We start from the raw sequence: 19700 nt of genomic DNA, 5'->3' as shown, positions 1-19700 counted from the left end.
ACCCCAGATTTCGTTTGCCACTTTAACGAATAGATGTGGTCAGTTGAGCTCTCGAGTTATTTCTAAAGATAAGCAGTTTCTCATCATTTTCCAACTCATTTTTCTCCCACCCAGTATACTTGTATTCTAAATTACCATAGTTTGTAGGTCTTAACTTTTCCTTTTTTCTTTCATATTTTCTTATTACACACTTGTGTATTCTAGGTACCAGAGTTGGTGTCTTCTTTCTTTTATCTATTTTCTTATATGTAAAAAAAAATAAACAAATAAAAAATGTTCTTATATGTAAAAAAAAAAAAAAAAAAAAAAAAAAATTCCTTTCGTTACTTTTTTTCAGCTATGTCTGATAAACCACCTTCCAGTTTTAAAAAGTGCCAAAATTGTGGGCACAAATTGCCTTTATCTGATGCCCATAACTTGTGTATTCTTTTGGGCCTTGGTCACCTCCAAGTTGATTGCTCACTTTGTAAAAACTTTAACTCAGTAGCAATAGCATGATAGGAAGAGCAAACTGATTTTGAAAGGATTACTTCCTTCTTCCTTTGGTGAAGCTATTTCTGGGGCTGAATCCCCCATACCTAAAATTTAGGAGCCTTCTGCATTGTTGACTCCATCTTCAGAGCCGCAGAAGAAAAATACTCAAGTCAGATCTGAAGTCTGTTCCGATCCAACCTCTGACAGATCTAACCAAAACCCCTTGGATCCTACTCCTTCAGATCTGATATTTTTGCCTAGGACAGGGTCCTCTCCTTCCTTGGCTCTAGTTCCTTCAAGAGTACCCTCTCCCTTCTTGGAAAGGCACCATTCCAGGTCACCTTGTCTAACCTCAGCTCTTTCTGCCAGAAGTTTGACCAAAGAAGGTGTGGACAGAATAATGAGGAGATTCTTCTCGGCACAGATTCAGATGGGTGTTCTTCCAGCTCCTACCTCCTTGGGTCAGGAAGTCCGTCCTTCCTTCCACCACACCACCTATGGTGGCACTTTCTCTGATTCGTCCAATCATTTCAGAGAACCTGGATCCAAACCTTCTTGGTCCATCTAGCTTGGATCTGATGCAGTTTGAGTATACCAGCTCCAACATTTATGGATCGCAGTGACACTGAGCCAAAGCATTCCCATCAGTTCTGAGGCACTGGAGTCAACTCTGAAGGTTTTGGAACTGTCTGTACCCCTTGGAGCCTTCGCACTGGACAGCTCAGCTCAGACTTCTACCTCAGGGATATTGCTTTTGTGGCAGAGGAAGGCAATGGACCAGAAGCCTGGCTTTTCAGATCCACTGTCTTCCTTCTCCCTAGAGCCATCTGCCTTTGAGGTAGTGAAGAGAGTATGTTCTGCTGTGGAGAATGGATGGTCCCTTCCTCTCAGATCTTCCATCTGGCTCCAAGATGTGTCTGTGCCTTGAGCCCCATCATTCTGTGCCACAGGGACAGCCAGCTCAAAGTCTCAAGTCCACCCAGCAGGGAACTACAATCTCTTCTGATACTTTATCGGAGCATCCCAGCAAGGAAGTCCGTAGGAAGAGGAAGTGTAAGAGGAGTCACTTGGACTCCCCTCAAGCGTCAGTCACTGAGGATACTGATTTTGATGGAGAAGGGTCCCCAAGATCACCTCCTGAAGATGTCTCATTTGGAGACACCCTTGAAATTCTTAAGCAGAGAGGTGTTTGATCCTCTGACAACCCTTCACTGGAGGAATCAGCATTTCTGGAGGCCTGTGGAGCTGGCCCATCTACTTCCTGGATAACTCTGACCACTGATGAGCTCATTTGACTTGATCTCTAGGCAGGCATGGAAGGAGTCTGCCTCAGTTAAGCCAATCCCCAAGAGACCAGATCAGATTCTGTCTCCACCTGTATGGAAGGAGTTTTGGAGTAAGGGAGTGCCCATAGATGCTATGGTCATGGTGACCTCCAAGAAGAAACTAGCTGAATAGAGTTCCTCTGTCCATCCTCTTAACAGAGAGTGTAGGGTGTTGGACAGATTTGGGAAGCATTTGTGCAGGTCAGTGACTTTTGCCCTTAGGTCACCGAAATACTAAGCATACTACACGAGACTACAAAGGGACTTGATCAAAGACTTTCAAAATCACTTTCAGGGACCACTGCTACTGAGGGTAAGCCTTCATTGGTCTCTCAGATGGCTACCCTTCAGTCTACTGCAAATTCATTCATTAGGGATATGTCACACACAGCTGAAGGTGCCTCAAAGGCTGCGTGTTCAGCCATTTCCATCAGGAGACATTCCTGAATGCACTTGTGTGATTTTGTGGAGCTCTTCAAGTACTCGTTTGTTAATGCACCCTTTGATGGCAGTTCGTTTGACACAAAAGTGAAGGAGACACTCCACAGGTGAGAAACTAATGGAAAGGCATATGTTTTTCGACCCCTCAAAGATCTTTTTCCATGAATCAATAAGGTGGATAAAAAATATTGTTCAGGCAGTCCTAGGATCCCAGGGTCCTTTTCAAGATCCACGTGGAGATAGTTCCCCAGCATCCAGAGGTTATTTCTCCAGTAGACCCTGTGACAATAGGCGGTACTGCCAGCTATGCCAGGAGAAGTTGGGCCATAGATGTGTAACATATGACAGCACTTCCAGCTGACGATTTGTAAAGCATTACATGTCATTTATATATGAAACTGATTTCTACAGATGGCGTGCATTTAAAAATGTATTCATAAAGTTCGCTTCTGTTAAAATATATCAATAGTGTGCCCTGCTAGAAAGAAAAGAAATGGACATGTGTTAATGTAACTAAATTAAATGTCTATGTTTTAATAAAGGATACTGGAAGAGAAGATGATAATCACAATCCAGCTGCAGCAAACTTTGAAAATAGTAAGAAATTAAAAATTACTGGGCCTAAGCCATAAATATATTATCCCACAGTTTTGAATGAAGCCAGCGACACAATGTCTTTAAGAGGTATGGTTTAGTAGTAGTAGGAGTAGAAGTGTTAAAATCATTTTATGGCTTCCAGGGGCAGCCGGAGATCTTAGTAAAGCTTATATATGTGTATGGTAACACACACGTGCTAAATCTTGACAACCTCTAGCAATGGGGGTTGCACAGGAACCAGAAGTCAGATGAATGTGATGTCATTATGTACAGAAATAATGCCTTAATATTAGAGGAGACTGAAGTCTCAGGAGCAGTCTGTTCTTAGAACTTGACAAAGGAGGAAGACTCCTCACCCACTTCATCTTGATTTGTGTTAGTAAGTGACCAGGGACCAGTACTCTTTAGATTAGTCAGGGAAATATAGTGAGATTAGTTAAGTATTATTTTTCTGTATCAGTGTGACTCTTTCCAGCTGTGTTATTTTTAATATTTCCTGTAATTGAAACTCTGGTGATGTTCTTCATCTCACATTGCTGCAGTCCTTACACTTGGGTAGTCCGCTGTCCTCGGTCGGCCCGAATATCAAAGTATAAGGCTGACGTCGGTCAAGGCGCATTAGACTGACATCAGGACGTCAGGGTACAAATGCGCATGACCGACGTCATATCCTCAGTCTTTTTTGCCGCATGGTCCGATGCAGAAGCAGCGTTGCAAGTGCCGGTTGGCGTTCTGAAATTTTTCGAATTCGGAGTTTCAGGCCGAGTCAAAGTTGGCTAAGTACCCCGTTGGGGAATATTTTAGTTTTTTCTTGCCTCAGTGGTTTACCGGATGTCAGAAAAAGTGAATAACTGTATTTCTTGTGGGAAACAGATACCGCATAGAGATTATCATACTTTGTGTATTCCTTGTTTAGGGCCTGAGCACGACGTTGTTGGGTGTCGCTTTTGTGCTCGATTCAATAAGCGCACTATTAAGAGAAGGTTAGATTGTGCCAGGTTAGTCTTCGGGAAGCGGTGCAATTATAATATGCCGTCGGATGCTCCGACGCCCGCTTCTTCGAAGAAGCGCAAGGACAAAGCAGCTAAGCCTAGGCAAGAGGAACCGTCCGTACCGGACGCCGGTTCTTTAGAGGTGTCGGTGGAGCCGGGGGTTCCGCCGGAGGTTTCTCTGGAGTCCCAGGGGGAGACTTTGTTATTGCAGGATGTGGCCTCTCAGAAGGCAGGTCAGGCTGAAGGGGCTTCTCAGGTTACTGTTCTCCCTTCCCTTCCTAGGGTGGTTAGGCCCTCTCCTTCTGTTTCCAAGGCTTCTCCCAGAGGCAGGCCAGGTTTAGCCTCAGTTGGTGTCACCCCTAGTTCTTCAGGTTCTGTGCCCAAGAAGCATATGCTTAAAATGGCAGAAGATTTGATTACTTTGATTAGAGGTTCTTTGCCCCCTCCTGATAAGAGACCTAGGGTGGAACCTGAGTTGGGGAGTTTTGAGCAAGCTTCGGATGTTTCAGAGTCTTCGGCTGAAGACTTGCAGGAGTATTCTCCTTATTCTGATTCTGATGTGGATGATTCTACTCCTTCTGCTTCTCCTCCTGAAGATTTTTCTTTTTCAGAGACTCTTCATTCCATGAGGGAGCATTTTAAGTGGGAAGGTCAGGACTTCTCTGATTCCAGGAAAAGGCTTAGGGAATTTTTGTTTTTACCCCAGCATAGGCCTTTGGCTATACCTCCTGTTCTGGATGTTGTGGAAGATGTGTTTGCAGAGGCTTCTCTTAATCCTGATTCTTTGCCTCCTGCTCCTGTTAAGCGGATAGGTATTACAGGGTGCCTGAAGCTCATAAGTATCTTTTTAAGAGTCCTAGGGCGGACCCAGAAACTGTTAGTCAGGGGCCTAAGGGTGTTAAGGCTTCTGTTGTTAAAAATCCGGTTCCTCCAGATAAAGAGGCCAGGGCTTTGGATAGATGGGGAAAGAAAGTCTATACTTCTTCCACCCTAGCTATGAGGGCTTTGAATTGCCAGTTTCACATGTTGAAATACCAAAACTATCTACTTTCTCAATTGAAGTCTAAGGTAGATGCTCTGGCGGAAGGTATTGAGTGTAAAGAGTTACAAGATTTAGTACATGTTTCTGAACAGGTGGGTAAGCAGTGTGACTCTTTCCAGCTGTGTTATTTTTAATATTTCCTGTAATTGAAACTCTGGTGTTTACTGTATATAAATATTTACTATTTTCATGTCCTTTTATTTATCATTAAATATATTTAAACTTTTCATTGTGGCTGGTCCTTTTAGAAAAATATTTAAGTTTTGAGAGTATTTGCACATATTTATTTGGTGATAACTCTGACCACTCCTGAAAGTCTTGCTGTTTGGTCAACATTACCATTTCTATTAATATTAATTTCACTCAGTATAATTGGATGACCTTTTAAAAGCATTATAATAACTAACCAGTGGCATTGAATCTACCTTATAGACTGGGCAAAATTGGTAGAACGAGTAATCTGTGCCAATCTTTCCCAGGTGTGTGTGTGTGTGTCTGTGTATTGTATGTGTCACCTACTTGGAGCAGGGACATAAATCACTTGTTTCACAGAGGGGGGTGCTGGAGGGCTTGGCTTGGACACACTGCTGAGGACCTAACTCTACAGCTGTGCCAGTGAGGAGTCTTACTGGGGACTTGAAGGGAGACGGAGAAATCCAGACCCCGGGCTAACACTGTTCCCTTTGTACTCTTAAGGGAAATTGTGCTTGATGCAGAGAGGTCTGCATCTGGAAATACTGAGTGTATCAATTTGTATTCCAAGTGAATGTCCCTATCCAGTGTCAGTGGTGAGAGTTCAGGCTCCTTGATAACTGGCTGAGAGTGGGGACATCACAAACTCTATCAGCACTTATGAAAGGAGGCCAGATTGTCCCCCTCTGGAGGCAAGGGGCCGGCTATCTCTGCACCCAAAGCCTGACTAGCTATAACAAAAGATACTTGGGTGCAGGGGATTATTTCCAGAGGTTATAGAATTCCCTTTTCCCTTCAACTTCCAACTGTGTGCAAAATTCCTGATGTTCCACCCAGTCAGATGAAAGTAGCACCACTAGAAATACAAAAGCTGCTATAAAAGAGTAATCCAAGAGGTCTCACCAGAACCAGCTGGAATGCAGAACGTAAGATTCTTTTTAGTGCCAAAGAAAATGGGACTAGAGACCAATTTTGGATCTCAGTGACTTAAACAAGTCAGTTTGACATATAAAGTTTCAGATGGTCATGGTTCAGTCCATTCTGCCATTCCTGGGCAAGGATTGTAGGATTTGCTCACTAGGCTTTCAGGATGTATACTATCACATAAAAATGAACAGACAATCCAGAAGCTTTTTACGCTTCTCTCCCTCTCTCAAGAGTGCAGATCATTAGGTTCCAGATCAAGAAAATAATTTGCAGTACCAAAATTTCAGCTCATTTGATCCTACAAGCCTTAGGGTCAATGTCAGCGGCAATTATTTTAGTTCTTGTAACAAGATTTCATATGAGAATTTTTCAGTGGATGCTATCAACTCAGTGGTCGATCTTTCTCTATCAACACTTGTCAGCAGAAGTAAAAATCACTCAGGCATGCAAGAGATACCTTTGGTGGTGGATTCGATCAGACTGGCTTCTACAAAGCCTTCCTTTTATCCTCCCTCAACCAAAGGCTGTAGTGAACACAAACACTTTCTAGATTTGGTGTGGGAGGGTTATTTTTTGGAGAAGACCGTCCAAGGCACTTGGTTCCCAGAAGAGGCCAACATGCATATCAGTGCTCTGGAAGAAAATGAGACCAGTGCTCTTAGCATTGCATGCATTCCAAGGAGCTTTCCCTTTTTTGGATAATTGCGATCCAGACAAGACAGTATGTCAGTAGTTTGGTACATTAACAAACGAGGAGGAACTAGGTCTTACACCTTGTGTTGAGAAGCCCTCAGAGTTTGGCAATGGGTGATTTCCTCCAACCACTTTCTGATAGTAACACACATTCTGGGGAAATCCAACATGATCTTAATTTTATTTGCTGTAATAAAGTATTGACGTTCTTGGAGTTGGAATTGTTCTGTTATTCAGCTTTTATTTTCTAACTTCTGGTTTATCTGCTGTAATAAAGTATTGACATTCTTGGATTTGAAAATTTTCTGAAATCCAACATGATAGCAGACAAACTGAGCAGGTACATTGTTTCACCTCACTAGTGGTCACTCAGTAGGACAGTGGCAGATATGATTTTCCATCATTGTGGTCAATCTTGCTGAGATCTGTTTGCAACCCTGAAAAAAAAAACCTGCAGCGGCTGCTTTGCCTTAATTCCCCCACTGGGGGAATCACTGAGGGACACCATACTCCATGATTGCCCCCCCCCCCTCCCCAGTCTACTATATGCTTACCCCACCTCCATAGATTCCTACAGAAAACTGCCCGGTTGAAGAGCAAAGTAATCCTCATTACACCTACTGGTATTGATAGATTTGGTTCCCCTTCCTTTGACCTCATCTACTGTATCCACCTTGGATTCTGGGCCCGATTCCAAATCTCCTGTCTCACCCAATTAGCATGATTCATTCTGATATCTCAAATCTAAAGCTAACAGCATGTTCTCTCCAGCTCCCTTAATAGCCAGACAACTGATGCTGTCTTCCCGTGTCTCCAAGATACTTTTGTCTTCTCATAAGGCCTCTACTAGAAAAGTTTATAACTTTATAAAAGTAAATGGAAAAGGTTCTTTATTTGGGCACAGCAGAAAGATACTGATCCATTTTCAGCCCCTGTACAAAGTGTTTTTGAATTTTTGGCAGCAGTATTAATGAGGGCGCTAGCTTCTCCACAGTCAGAGGTCAGTTGGCAGCAATTTCCAATATTTATATTGGATTTGAGAGTTCTTTTTAGGCTTCATCTAAGCTTTGTAAAGCCTTTTTGATAGGTAGTCTTCTACTAAGACCACATATAAAGAAAGATCCTATTCTACCATTGGATTTAAGTTTGGTTTTGCAGGCCTTGAATCATTCTCCCTTTGAACCAGCAACTAAATGTGATCTTAAATTTCTGACGTGGAAAACTATCTTTCTAGTGGCCATTTATCTCTGTTAGAAGAATTTCACAACTTCAAGCATTGTCTTCTAAACCTCCCTATTTGATTTTTCATAAGGATAGAGTAACATTAAGTACAAACGCCTGTTTCCTTCCCAGGGTCATGTCAGAATAAAATATTAATCAGTCCATTAACGTTCCAGTCTTTTTTTCTAAATTTTCAAAGGGGAATATATGCTTTGTTTATTGGATGTCTAAAGACAGTTATATTTTTACCTATACTGAATGAAAGGTGTTAGAAGAACCGATCAATTATTCACGTCCTTTGCAGATCCTAAATTAAGAAAATCAGTTGCAGAAAGGACTTTAGCCATATGGCTAACACAGTGTATATTATTTATTTACAATAAGTTGGGTCTGTCCTCACCAAAATCTTTAAAAGCCCATTTTACTAGGTCCATGGCAACTTCTTCAGTGTTTTTTGCTAGGGCTTCGATGGATGACATATATACAGCTGTAACTTGGGCTAATCCTCATAGCTTTATTACTCATTACAAATTGGATCTGGTCTTGAGAGGAAGAGCAGCCTTTAGCTCAACTGTGCTCAGGAATATCCTTCCTTAAGTGTCCACCCAAGAATTTAGGCAGCTGGGAGTCTATCCCATATGTTGAAGATAGAATGAAAATTAACAACATCAGATAAAGAAGTTGTGTACTTGCCATAACGTTCCATCTGTGTTGTCCATTTTCATTCTTCCTCAACTCCCCTCCCACCAACCCCCATCCCTTTTCGTTATCGACTTCTGGAAGAATGACAGTTTATAAGGACACAACAGTGCCTTATGTTAAGCTCCAGATAATGGCTTCTTCTGTCAGGAATATTGTATTAATATTTCTTACTTTGTCATCTAGCAAACAAGATCTGAGGTGTGTTAGCTCAAGAGCTTTTAGGTGGCCACGAGATATAGTAATGGCAGATTCTGATCCAAGGATGGTATCCAAACCCATATTTTGAGGAAGAATGAAAGTGGACAACACAGATGGAATGTTATTGTAAGTACATAACTACTTTTTCTTCACACCCAGCCCTCTTTCATGGTTCCATAGATATCAGACTGTTAAGAAGCAATCAGTGAAACAGAAACAAAATCTGTGCTCCTTCCAACCAGTCAGTGTGTTATCTTACAATGATCATTATTAGGCCCTCTCTCATTCAACATTTTTATAAATGAACTTCATACTGCCTCCCACCTCACTAGCATAGTTCAATATGCTGACAACTTAACCGGTATGCCTCATCCCTACCAACACTTACAGATTTCACTCAGAACCCCTTCACTGCTATTGAAACTGCACTAAAAAAAGCAAATTTATTTTTAAATACTAAAAAAGTATGCTCTTCACTCCAGAACAATACTAAAAGGAAACAGTGTTTCAAAATAACCTCATCCAGCAATACAGAAATTAAAACCATAATCCAAACAAAACTTTGGGCATCCTAATTGAAATTAACATCAAATCTGGCCAACATGTCTTCCAAGCCATTAAAAACACACCAGCAACTCCGCTCCCTTTGTAGAACAAAGTACCACCTGACAGAGGATACAAGACACCCACCAGCATCTACCTACTTTCTTTCATCCCTGCTATATATGCCTCTCCTATTCTTTTACAATCCAAAATATAACACTTGAAGTTAAACTCTCCATCTGTTACAATAAAATAAACAAAATTTGCTGCCAACCTTTATATATAGGGCTCATCATTGCAGAACCCTGAAACAAGTAAAATGGCATGTCATCTGTCTTCATCTCGCTCAATTCAGTTATTTTATTATTTTTTTTTTTTATATATATGATATTTGGTTAATGGGAGACTCCGACTGGGTCAGAAACCCATTTTCAGAGGAGACCCATGGAGAAAAGCTCCATTACAAATATACTAGATTAAAAACTTGTACAGTATTTAACAGTATCCTGCAAGTATAAGATAATAGAGAGAAATATACAAATGAATGATGGTGTACAAATTTAAACAAGGTGTAGGAAGCTGGCTACAGGTGGAAGTACGATGATACATAATTGATTTGTAAGAGTTTGAAAAAAAAACAGTATGCTTGACTTTGTTTTACATTTGTCTAGATAAATTGTGTGACATTTTGTCATTTATATATGTACATATTTACAAGGAGGAAGAAGTAATAAGGAAATAGAGTGTAAAGTTGATTTGAGTAAGATGAGTAAATTAGAGTAATCAGTAGTGAGACGTAGTTAGAAAGGGATAACAAAAGGGATGCGTAAATCAGTGCCACTGTCCTGCCTTCTTTGATAGTCTGTAACAGATAGTCTCACACAGAATCCATCCACCTCTTTGCTGGATGCCCAGTTTCAATTAAGATGCCCAATGTTTTGTTTGGATTATGGTTTCCTGTCAGTCCCAAATCCTCTTCACCAGATTGTCTTCTGCTTTTCATGTGCCCAAACCACTGTAATCTGTTGTCTTTAACATTCTCTGCATTTGAGTTGCTTTGGCTTCTGTTGTGATGATGTAATTTCTTCGTCTGTACTACAGTATGCATCCTACCACCCATCTCAGGCACTTCACCTTTAGCTTACTCAGGTGCTCTGCCTTTCTGTACCATACAGTAGAACTGGAGAAACAACTGTTTGTACACTTTACAGCTTCTTTGGCATTTTCTGTCATAAGTGATCCCTGGCGGTCTGTGCCAATTCTCTGCAGCCCATCTGATTCTCTGACCTCCTTGTTCAGACTTTTCTATTCCTCAACCACCCCTCTCAGATACTTGAAACAGTTAACCTGTTTCACTTTTGTCAGTTCTCAGCTTCTTTTGATTTTTCCCATTTGCTGCCATTGCAACTGTATTATCTGTACTCAGTTTCATCTCATGTGCCTTCTGTTATGCACTTTGTTCCCAAATCATTTCCTGAAGTTATCAGTCAGAGTCTAACTAAAATGCCACATCATCTGCATACAACACCTTTGTTGATCTAATAACTTAGCAGGTGACTTATTTACACGCGTTACATATTGAAACTCTAGAACAACTTCCCCATTATACCTAAAACAGACCATAAAACTTTTCACTTTCAACACCATACTAAAACAGTACCTAAACCACACATGGCTGTGCACATGTTCCATTTTCCTTTGTCAGCTCTTGTCCTCTCCTTTTATACCCTACTGCATAATGAATGTTTCTACCACTCATTCTCAATTTGCTCGCCACTTTATATTTTAGTTTGTCTCTGACCTTCCCACTTTATGCATCACTTTAATACTTTCCACCACTTTGTTATGACCAGGTTTTATGTCGGTAAGTACCCTAGTATTCTTATCCTTTGTCCTTGACTCCTCCGCTATGCAATGCCTCTCTTCCTTGTCTAGTTTTAACTCCAGTCAGTGTTTAAGGTTTATACATTTCCAACCATGTAGTATATTGTCTTGGACAAAATCACATACTTAATAATCTGGTTAATAAAGAGCTACCACATCTTTATTACTTTTATTTAAAGTGCATAAGGTTTTTTTTTTATTATGACAGCTACTAAGTATGGCAGGACCAGCTTAAATGTCACACTGATGGGGTAAGGGATGTGAATTTGCTAACATGTATACCAATACACTGTTTTACAGCACAGTAAACCACTCCCATACCAGATAAAAAGTATTTATATAGTTGGAAAGTTTGTGATTAGACTATTCTGTTATTTTTGTTTTACTTGGATTGCTTGCCTGTGTGCTTAATAAAGGATTTTTGACTAGAAACCAGACCATCTACCCTGCCTGGATTAATTTTGAATACTTAGTAGGTCTGTATAATATTTCAAATTATATTTTTTATTATTTTTTGACTTGGGACAAATTTAAGTTCACTACTACTACTACCATTATGTCATCTTATTAATATACAGTGATTAACTCGGTATATGTAAATTGAAAATCTTCCACAGAGAAGTTTCTTACATTCTTTTCTTTCTGGACCCACTATACTTGTTTAGTGGGTGCAAGAAGAATAAAATAATGCAGACAAACTAACATACGGCCAGGGTAAAATAATATAAAAAACTTTTTATTACAAAAGGTTAGAGCTTTTGCAGGTCAAAAGCCAGTTTCTTCAGACGAGAATACAAACAACTAAGTCAGCAACTTTATAAACTTTTCAAAATAATTTGTCCAATGAACTACAATGTATTTACGAAACTTCCTGTGACATCACTTATTGAGTCTAAAAACATTTGACATCTTCCAAGAAACACATTTACATAATGCTTGCATCTCTAAAGTTGCTGCATTCTACCAAAAAACTTTAAATTAACAATTAGTACCAAACTAGTATTGGATTTTATCATCTAGCTTTTTTGCTGAACATCTGCATGATCTTTCCTATTCGTTCAGTCTTTTCTCCTCACCTTTTCTGGTAGACTTTTTCAGATATTCCAAAATTCTTTTTTGCTGTCATCCAGTGTACTTACTAGCTAGTAACTGAATTTTTCCCAAATAACAGTTTGAGTGGCACTCCTTTTTTTCAGCTTCTGTTTTCATACCTGGAGAGCTGAAATTAAGCTGTCTATCAGTGTGTAGCTATCTTGGAAGATCTTCTGAGATATTCAGTAATCAGTGTGCTTTGGATAGTCATCTCTAGAGTAAAATTATTATTGAATTTGTTTGCTAGTATATGGCAATATTTACTGGATCAGAATATGTGGTGCAGTTATAAGTTTAGAGCACTGTTGGGTGTTCCTTCTTTAGCTATGTTAGGAAACTAAAAAATATTTGTAATTTTTCCTAGATTAAATGCTAACCTAAGTTCATGGGCTTCTTTAGTGAACCTAGTAGCCTTTTCCCCAGTTTTTAGTTAGTTTTCTGTTTACTTCATATGAGTGTATTTTGACCTGCTGTATATTTTAAAGTTTTTTTTTTATTTTATTGTAGAGGTTATTTATGTTGGTGGACCACCAAGATAGTTTTCTTTTAAATTTTCTGTTATGTGTAGATCTGGTTGGGATTTGCCATTTCTAGACGTTTATCTGAATGAGCATTAAATTACCTTGTGAAGCTATCTGCTGTGGCATCATCTGGGATGATGCTGCTGTAAGTGAATTTTGAAATTTCATCATAGAATTTGCTGAAATTAATGCATTGGAAATCCATGAATTCTGTGTTGATGGCAAACCACTTAGTGCAAGAAATCTGGACAAAGCCTAAAATAATGTGGGGGAGGAGGGCAAGGGCCAAAAATAGGGACATATTTTAAATATTGCTCTTATAAACTTAGGAAGTTGCTAGAACAACAAGGTTTGTGTTAACATGCATTTTCTGAAGGACATGAAGTCTGAAACTCAAATGTATGTCATTATTTAGTGACTTCAATCCTCAATGATTGCCAGAAGATCTGGAGCTGAGAGGTTTAATGGTTTGTGTGTGTTTAGAGGTTTGGAAGGTGAAGGTAATTAGTTAATGATCTGAGTTTACATAGAAATATCAGGGGAATAATACACAACAAAGCCCTTTTCATAAGGAACAGTTCATTAATATTATGCTCTCTAGAGGTTTGTTAGAGGGAGTTTGTGTTTATTAAATCTAACAACTTTTGGGCATATTTTACATTGGAAGTGTAAGTGCTCAGTGGAGCCCTTGTTAATGGAGAGTTCATGAAGTATGTTTAGGAACCTTACATGATTTCCCGGGAACACACAGGGTCCCTTGTAACAGATTATAAACTGAGAGTTAGTCTTGTTTAGTCTGACTTGTAGTTCAAGGAGTTCATTTTGTGGATCTCTGGGAAAGTATGGTGGCGATACCACAGTTGCTATCCGGTCTGAAGGCATGGTAGGCACATTTAAGCCATGTTTCATTAACTACACAGATGTGGATATGTTCCAAATGCAGGAGTGCTACAAGGTCAAGCAGTTTGTTGTCGAGACTTCTGGCATTGAGCAGAGCTACCTTAATGTAATCCTGTTTTGATTTCATAATTATGTTGAGATGTCACTGGACTCTACCTAAAAAAGGCTACTATATGGATAGCAAAAGCATTAACCAGTATGCGGAAACCTTGGAGTGAGAGGTGCAGGTCATCCTGTCCAAGGCGATTGTTGAGCATCTTGTCCCACGCTGACACAGTGCATCCCACTGGAATCGCAGCAACTATTTAGCTAGTTGTTGAAGCCAAGCATGTATTCACTTGGTAAAATCTTTATGAGGTTTGTTTTCTCCTCCTTACAATGCTAAATGTCCAGCTACATGACACTTCTTATGCTGGTACAATTTTAAGAATTTCTTGTGAGTCTCTTAGTCACATTCCCTACTCAGACACATCTCACCTGAATGGTTTGTTGATCAATTTATTTACTTTACACTTTAGAAGTGAGTAAAACTGTATTCACCAGTTCAAGTTCCTGCTAGAACTTTTAGAAATGTGATCAATTATTTCATCTCCACTGAAGTCTTTTCTTAGAGGTATGGAATGCATTGCTTGCACAAATAAGAGCTATAGCTACCTTTAGCATATTTACCTTTTTTTTTTTTGGTTGTGCTGTGAATTCCTGCTTCATTCTGACAGCCTTCCCCAAGGAGAGTCTGCCATTCAGTCCATTTTATCCCCAAATGAATACTAATTACAACCAGGGCTGATGGGAACCTAAGGGGTTCAGGGAGCACTAATGCCCTATATCTGATGGGGGGGGTCTTTCAAGACCTAGCCGTTGTTTCCCCATCCCTCCAGTTACATAGTTATGTTGTGGGGGCCTGTGTGAAATGGTAGCTTCCCGCATTTTTACCATGTCCATGGAAGGTCATCCATGCCCCATGCCAATCCCTTCTTAGACCCCCCCACACCCCAATTTCACTAAACCATGCCTTTGCTAGGGACATCATTGGGAATGCCCACATAAACACCTTCCACCCTGGGATCCCTGCCTCTCCATTGTTGAGTATAATGCTGAAGCATAAGTATCAGAATGGATTTTTTCAGTAGAGTTCTTTCAAACATTACTTCTTAGCAAGTTAAGCCAGACTAAATATTTGTGTTTTGTGACAGTTATTTCAAACATTATGCTACAACTGTTTATTGCAAGTCCAGATTAGAAGGAACAGCTCTGCTTTGTTATAAACAAAAAATATTGGGGAACATTGCTTGAATAGGAGAAGAGTTAGGAACATGCAGACTGTCTGTCTTCATGCTTGCTATTTTACATCAAGCTGCTGTTGTATTTTGATAGTCTTCCTTACAAAATCTGTATGAGTAGTACACTGTGAAACGTACTAGATGTAAGAACATGAAAGGTAATTGTCAAGAAAACAGCCAGTGTGTGTGAATTATGATTTGAAGAAGATTCATACGTGTACCAGCTAAGTTGATGAACAGATGCTGATTTTGTAGTTTGTATGTGTATACAAGTTAGCCATGGATGTTAAACATTCTCACTGCTGCAGTACCCTTTGGCTATTTGGAGTTACATCCTGCCCAGTATAGAGCCACCAGCCCGCTTCACAAAGTTTTGGCTTCCTCCCACATCTGCTGTCTTTCTGCTTATTTGGATAGCCCCTCAGAGCGAAATCAGCAGAATTTAGACAACTTCGATAGTTACTTGCTGCCTCAAGGGAAAGCATTGTAGAGGCTTCACAGGACCAGCAATTGGCTGGAGGCTTCATTTATGGAAGATGATGTGTGGATCTCTGGGAATCTGAGCAGAGTGGTACCCTTCCACACAGAAAAATTGCCTTTTTAAATGTTTTTGATGTATTTAAAGAAACCACCACAAAAAACTTCTCCAAAGCCAACTTCATGCTACTCAAGTCAGAAGTGACAAACTTCATGACACCCATGCAGACGGGAACTGAAAGTTCAACTGCTGAATCCTACACTAAGGCACTGTACGAGCACATCCACTCATGCATGAATCGTGCCATCCCAAATAGAACCAAAATGCTCTCATCCAAAAAAAGGAAGCCAATCTGGTGGTCCCCTGCCATAAACAAACTTTACAACAAAAGGAAGAAACTTTTGCAGAAAAGAGGAAAATCCTAGGATGCAAAAAACTCCCTTACTAGCCTCAGTAAGAAACTGAGATGCCTCATAAAATCCTCCAAAGCTAGTTACGAAAATAAAATTGCAAAGATTCCAAAGACAACCACAAAGCATTCTATAATTATGTCAAGAATCTAAATGGCAATGCTCAGATCTGCTCTGAGCTAAAACAGAATGGCATTAAATATACTGATCCGAAGGATATTGCCAATATCCTGGCATATCGATTCAGTGCCAACTTCACCCCACTCTCACCCCCTAAATGGCCCATCTCAATACCGGAAGATTGCCAAATTCCAGTAATAACAGCCACACAGGTAAAAAACGCACTCTCTAAAGCCAAGAATACAGCATCCATGGGACCAGATGACATCCCGGGCTGTGTACTACATGAACTACAATATGAACTGGCACCTCACCTAAGTGTCATGTTTAATCATAGCCTCACCTCAGGTTTTGTGCCCACTGAGTGGCGCAGAGCTACAGTTATCCCAATCCACAAGGGGGGGATCCACCTTGGATCCCGGAAACTACTGTACCCATCAGTCTTATCTGCAAGGCCATGGAGCGTATTATCATGGAACTTATAAACAAAGACATTGGCAACCTTCAAACACTGGACCCCACCCAGTTTGGGTTTGTGAAGGGCCGATCTTGTCTCCTGAACCTGATTGACTTCTTTGAATCAGTCTCCAGAGCCATGGACAAGGGTAAGGTGGTCCACACAGCCTATCTAGACCTTGCCAAGGCCTTTGACACCATCCCCCACTCTGGAATCATAGATAAACTTACTAAGTTGGGCATTAATCCCTATGTCACCCAATGGGTTGCTAAATGGCTTACTGATAGAACCCACACTGTAAAAGTAGCCGACTCCAAATCCAGCTCCAGACAAGTGACAAGTGGAGTACCTCAGGGTTCAGTCCTGGGGCCGCTCTTGTTTGGCATCTACTTCTCTGAAGTACAGGTCAACACTAAGGGACTCTGGCTAACAAAGTTTGCAGATGACTGCAAACTGGGAGCCATTATTGAATCCCAAATGATGTGGATACTCTACAAAAGGGCCTTACAGAAACAGATGCTTGGTGCCAGAGCCATGGGCTTAAGCTCAATGCCAAGAAATGTATTGTTATCCCCTTTGGGAAAAAACATGTATCCATGAATTACCATATAGGTGGCAGTACACTAAACACAGAAAGTGTGATAAGAGACTTAGGGGCACAGGTGGACAGTGGTCTCACCTTCGATAACCACATCGCCACAACAGTCAGGAAATCCTTCTATGTGGCACACCTCATCATGAAGGGCTTTTCATCCGGAAAAAAGGAGGTCATTGTCCCACTGTACTCATCCCTCATTAGACCCATTAATAGAATACAATGCCCCATTTGGTATGTACCTCTCAAGACATCTGCAACAACTGGAAAGGCCTCAGAAATACCTCACTAAAAGAATCACAGGCCTAAAGCAGATGCCCTACGCTGACCGCCTTAAAAAACTCCAGCTATACTCTGTAGCATATCGTCTACTCAGAGGCGATCTCTGCTTAACATACAAGGCCATGTCAAACCCAGAGCTGTTGGACATGCTACACTTAAAGAAATCCCAGTCCCTCAGAGCTACACGCTCCAGGGATCTAAACCTTGTCATCACAATAAACAAAACATGTTGAAGGGATAGGTTCCTGACACAGAGACTCCCCAGACTCTGGAATAGATTGCCCATACATGTCAAGCAGAGTGCCTCTTTGGACCTCTTCAAGAAGGAACCTTGACGATTGGATGGGAGAAAGGAAATTCCCCCCAGGGATCACGTCAGTCGCCCTGCTAGACAGGGGTCCAGGAAAGTAAATAATGTGGGAAGAAATAGCCAGGGAATTGTTATGGCTAGGCTTGTATAGGCCCTAGGGCTGATGGCCTAGTACCAACCTATGAACCTATGAATCATCAGTATTATTATTATCAGAACTTTCTTGTCAGAAACTGATGTTTTTTAGAATGGGACTTGGGGTTGAATATTGGGGCAGGTTTTGTGAGAAAAATGTATTGCTTTTGCAACATTTTAACTGAAGTGTAAGGATTTAAAGATTAGGAAGTGTTTATGTACTTAAAATGGTACTTGCGTGTTTTTCTTATGTACACTGCATGACAGATTATCTTAATTATTTTACTGCTTGAAACATTTTGCTTGAAGGTCACAGCCTTAGGAAGTATATTTCATGGCTAGAAATGTATTTTTTGTTTTCTGGTTGTGTACCCTTCATGAAAACTTACATTTTCTCTTTGTACACTTTCTGTGAAAGGGTCTTTGAGTTCTGTCAGGGTGCTTGTGTACTGCTTTGTGGTAAAGCGTTTTCATATAGCTGAAACACCTGATGTCCTTAAGGGATCATTGCGTGTGTGTGCTAATTTTTAACACTTGTTTTACAGCTTATCTTCAGACCAGCTCCTTCCAGCATTGCTTAATGGCAGTTAGACGACTTCCTTGGCTACAGCATGGAGTCTTAGACTGAATCTTCTGTTTCTTCTCTTGCTGTACCTAAAAAGGAAAAATAAATAAATAAATAAAATAGCTGCCCTTGCTGACACTGCAGGCTTGGACAGTGCCTTGGCTACTGAAGTGGTCATGGCCCACAGAACTCTCACTAGCTTATTCAGGTTCCTCAAGTGTAGTGCCTTCTACCACCATGGATTGGGGTAGCCACGTCCTGTCTCCAAAATATCCCAACTAACAAACTAAAGTAATAAGTAATAAAGTCACACAGGTTTTGCTTTTAGTTTTTGCTGATTGTTTTTTCTGTGTATCCTTGTTACTCATTGTTTGTTTGTTAGTTGGGATGTTTTGCAGACACCCCAGTAGTTATGAACATCAGCTGGGTATGACAACCTTGTGTTTCCAAATGTTTGCCAAACAATCCACTTATGCTATTCCAACGAGGCCATAAGAAGGCTGAAACATGCATGTCCACAGCTAGTGGAGTTTGGCTTTATTGGCCTGAATTTGTCCATAACAGATTTAAAAAGGAAAAAAGTTGTGGGCATTCAGAACTTTCATATAGCTGAAACACCTGATGTCCTTAAGGGGTCATTTGCATATATCCCATGTTACCTCTTATACAAAAGGTTTTAAGGAATCACACAGTGGAAAGTCTAGCTTGGCTGGGTTTTTCTTTTAGTTTTTACTGATTGTTTTTTGTGACCTTGTTACGCATTGTTTTATTTGTGTTTTATGATAACATTAGTCCTAAGTGGAATGCTCATCATTCCCATAGCTAAAGGCTTCAGAAAATTTCCCAGATTCTGTGTCTGAGTCGCATTATTCTCTGCATTACCTTTTGAGTCCCTAACATGGATTTCTTCGTTATAAATCTGGGCTTCCAGATAAATGTTCAGATATCCTCATCGACTCCAACACACACTGGGTTCTGCTTTTAGATGGTCTTCTAGATATACTGCTTTAAAGGGATTCCTAAAATAGGAAAATAAGAATCTGTATCTGGAAACTTTCCTGATCTTCTCCAATCAGTCTGAGACTTCAACCAGAGAATGTCTCAAGTTTTTAGGATCACTGGCTTTTATAACTCTCATAATTCCTCTTGCCAGGTTATACATAGGAAAAATTCAATGGTTTAAATAATGTGTGGACCCAACATAGTTATCCTTTGTGATTTTCAGATTCCAGTAGTGGGCTTTATCAAGAAAGAACTGCATCGGTGGAGGCAGGTGCCTCAGTTTTTGCCTGGTAAGCATTTTTATGTGGTAAGAGTGCAAGGC

The 19700-nt window shown here is 40.4% G+C and overlaps 1 protein-coding gene across 1 annotated transcript in view; it reads left to right on the top strand.

Annotated features, from left to right (window-relative positions):
- Positions 1 to 19700, top strand: part of VPS13C (vacuolar protein sorting 13 homolog C) — a 6956796-nt gene that overhangs the window by 3578270 nt on the left and 3358826 nt on the right. The window lies entirely within an intron of this gene.

The sequence above is a fragment of the Protopterus annectens genome, chromosome 7.part0, assembly GCF_019279795.1.
Source record: "Protopterus annectens isolate FY-2018-M chromosome 7.part0, PAN1.0, whole genome shotgun sequence".
NCBI lineage: Eukaryota > Metazoa > Chordata > Ceratodontiformes > Protopteridae > Protopterus > Protopterus annectens.
Note: the sequence above shows the minus strand (reverse complement) of the source record. Positions and strands in the feature narration are given on the sequence as shown.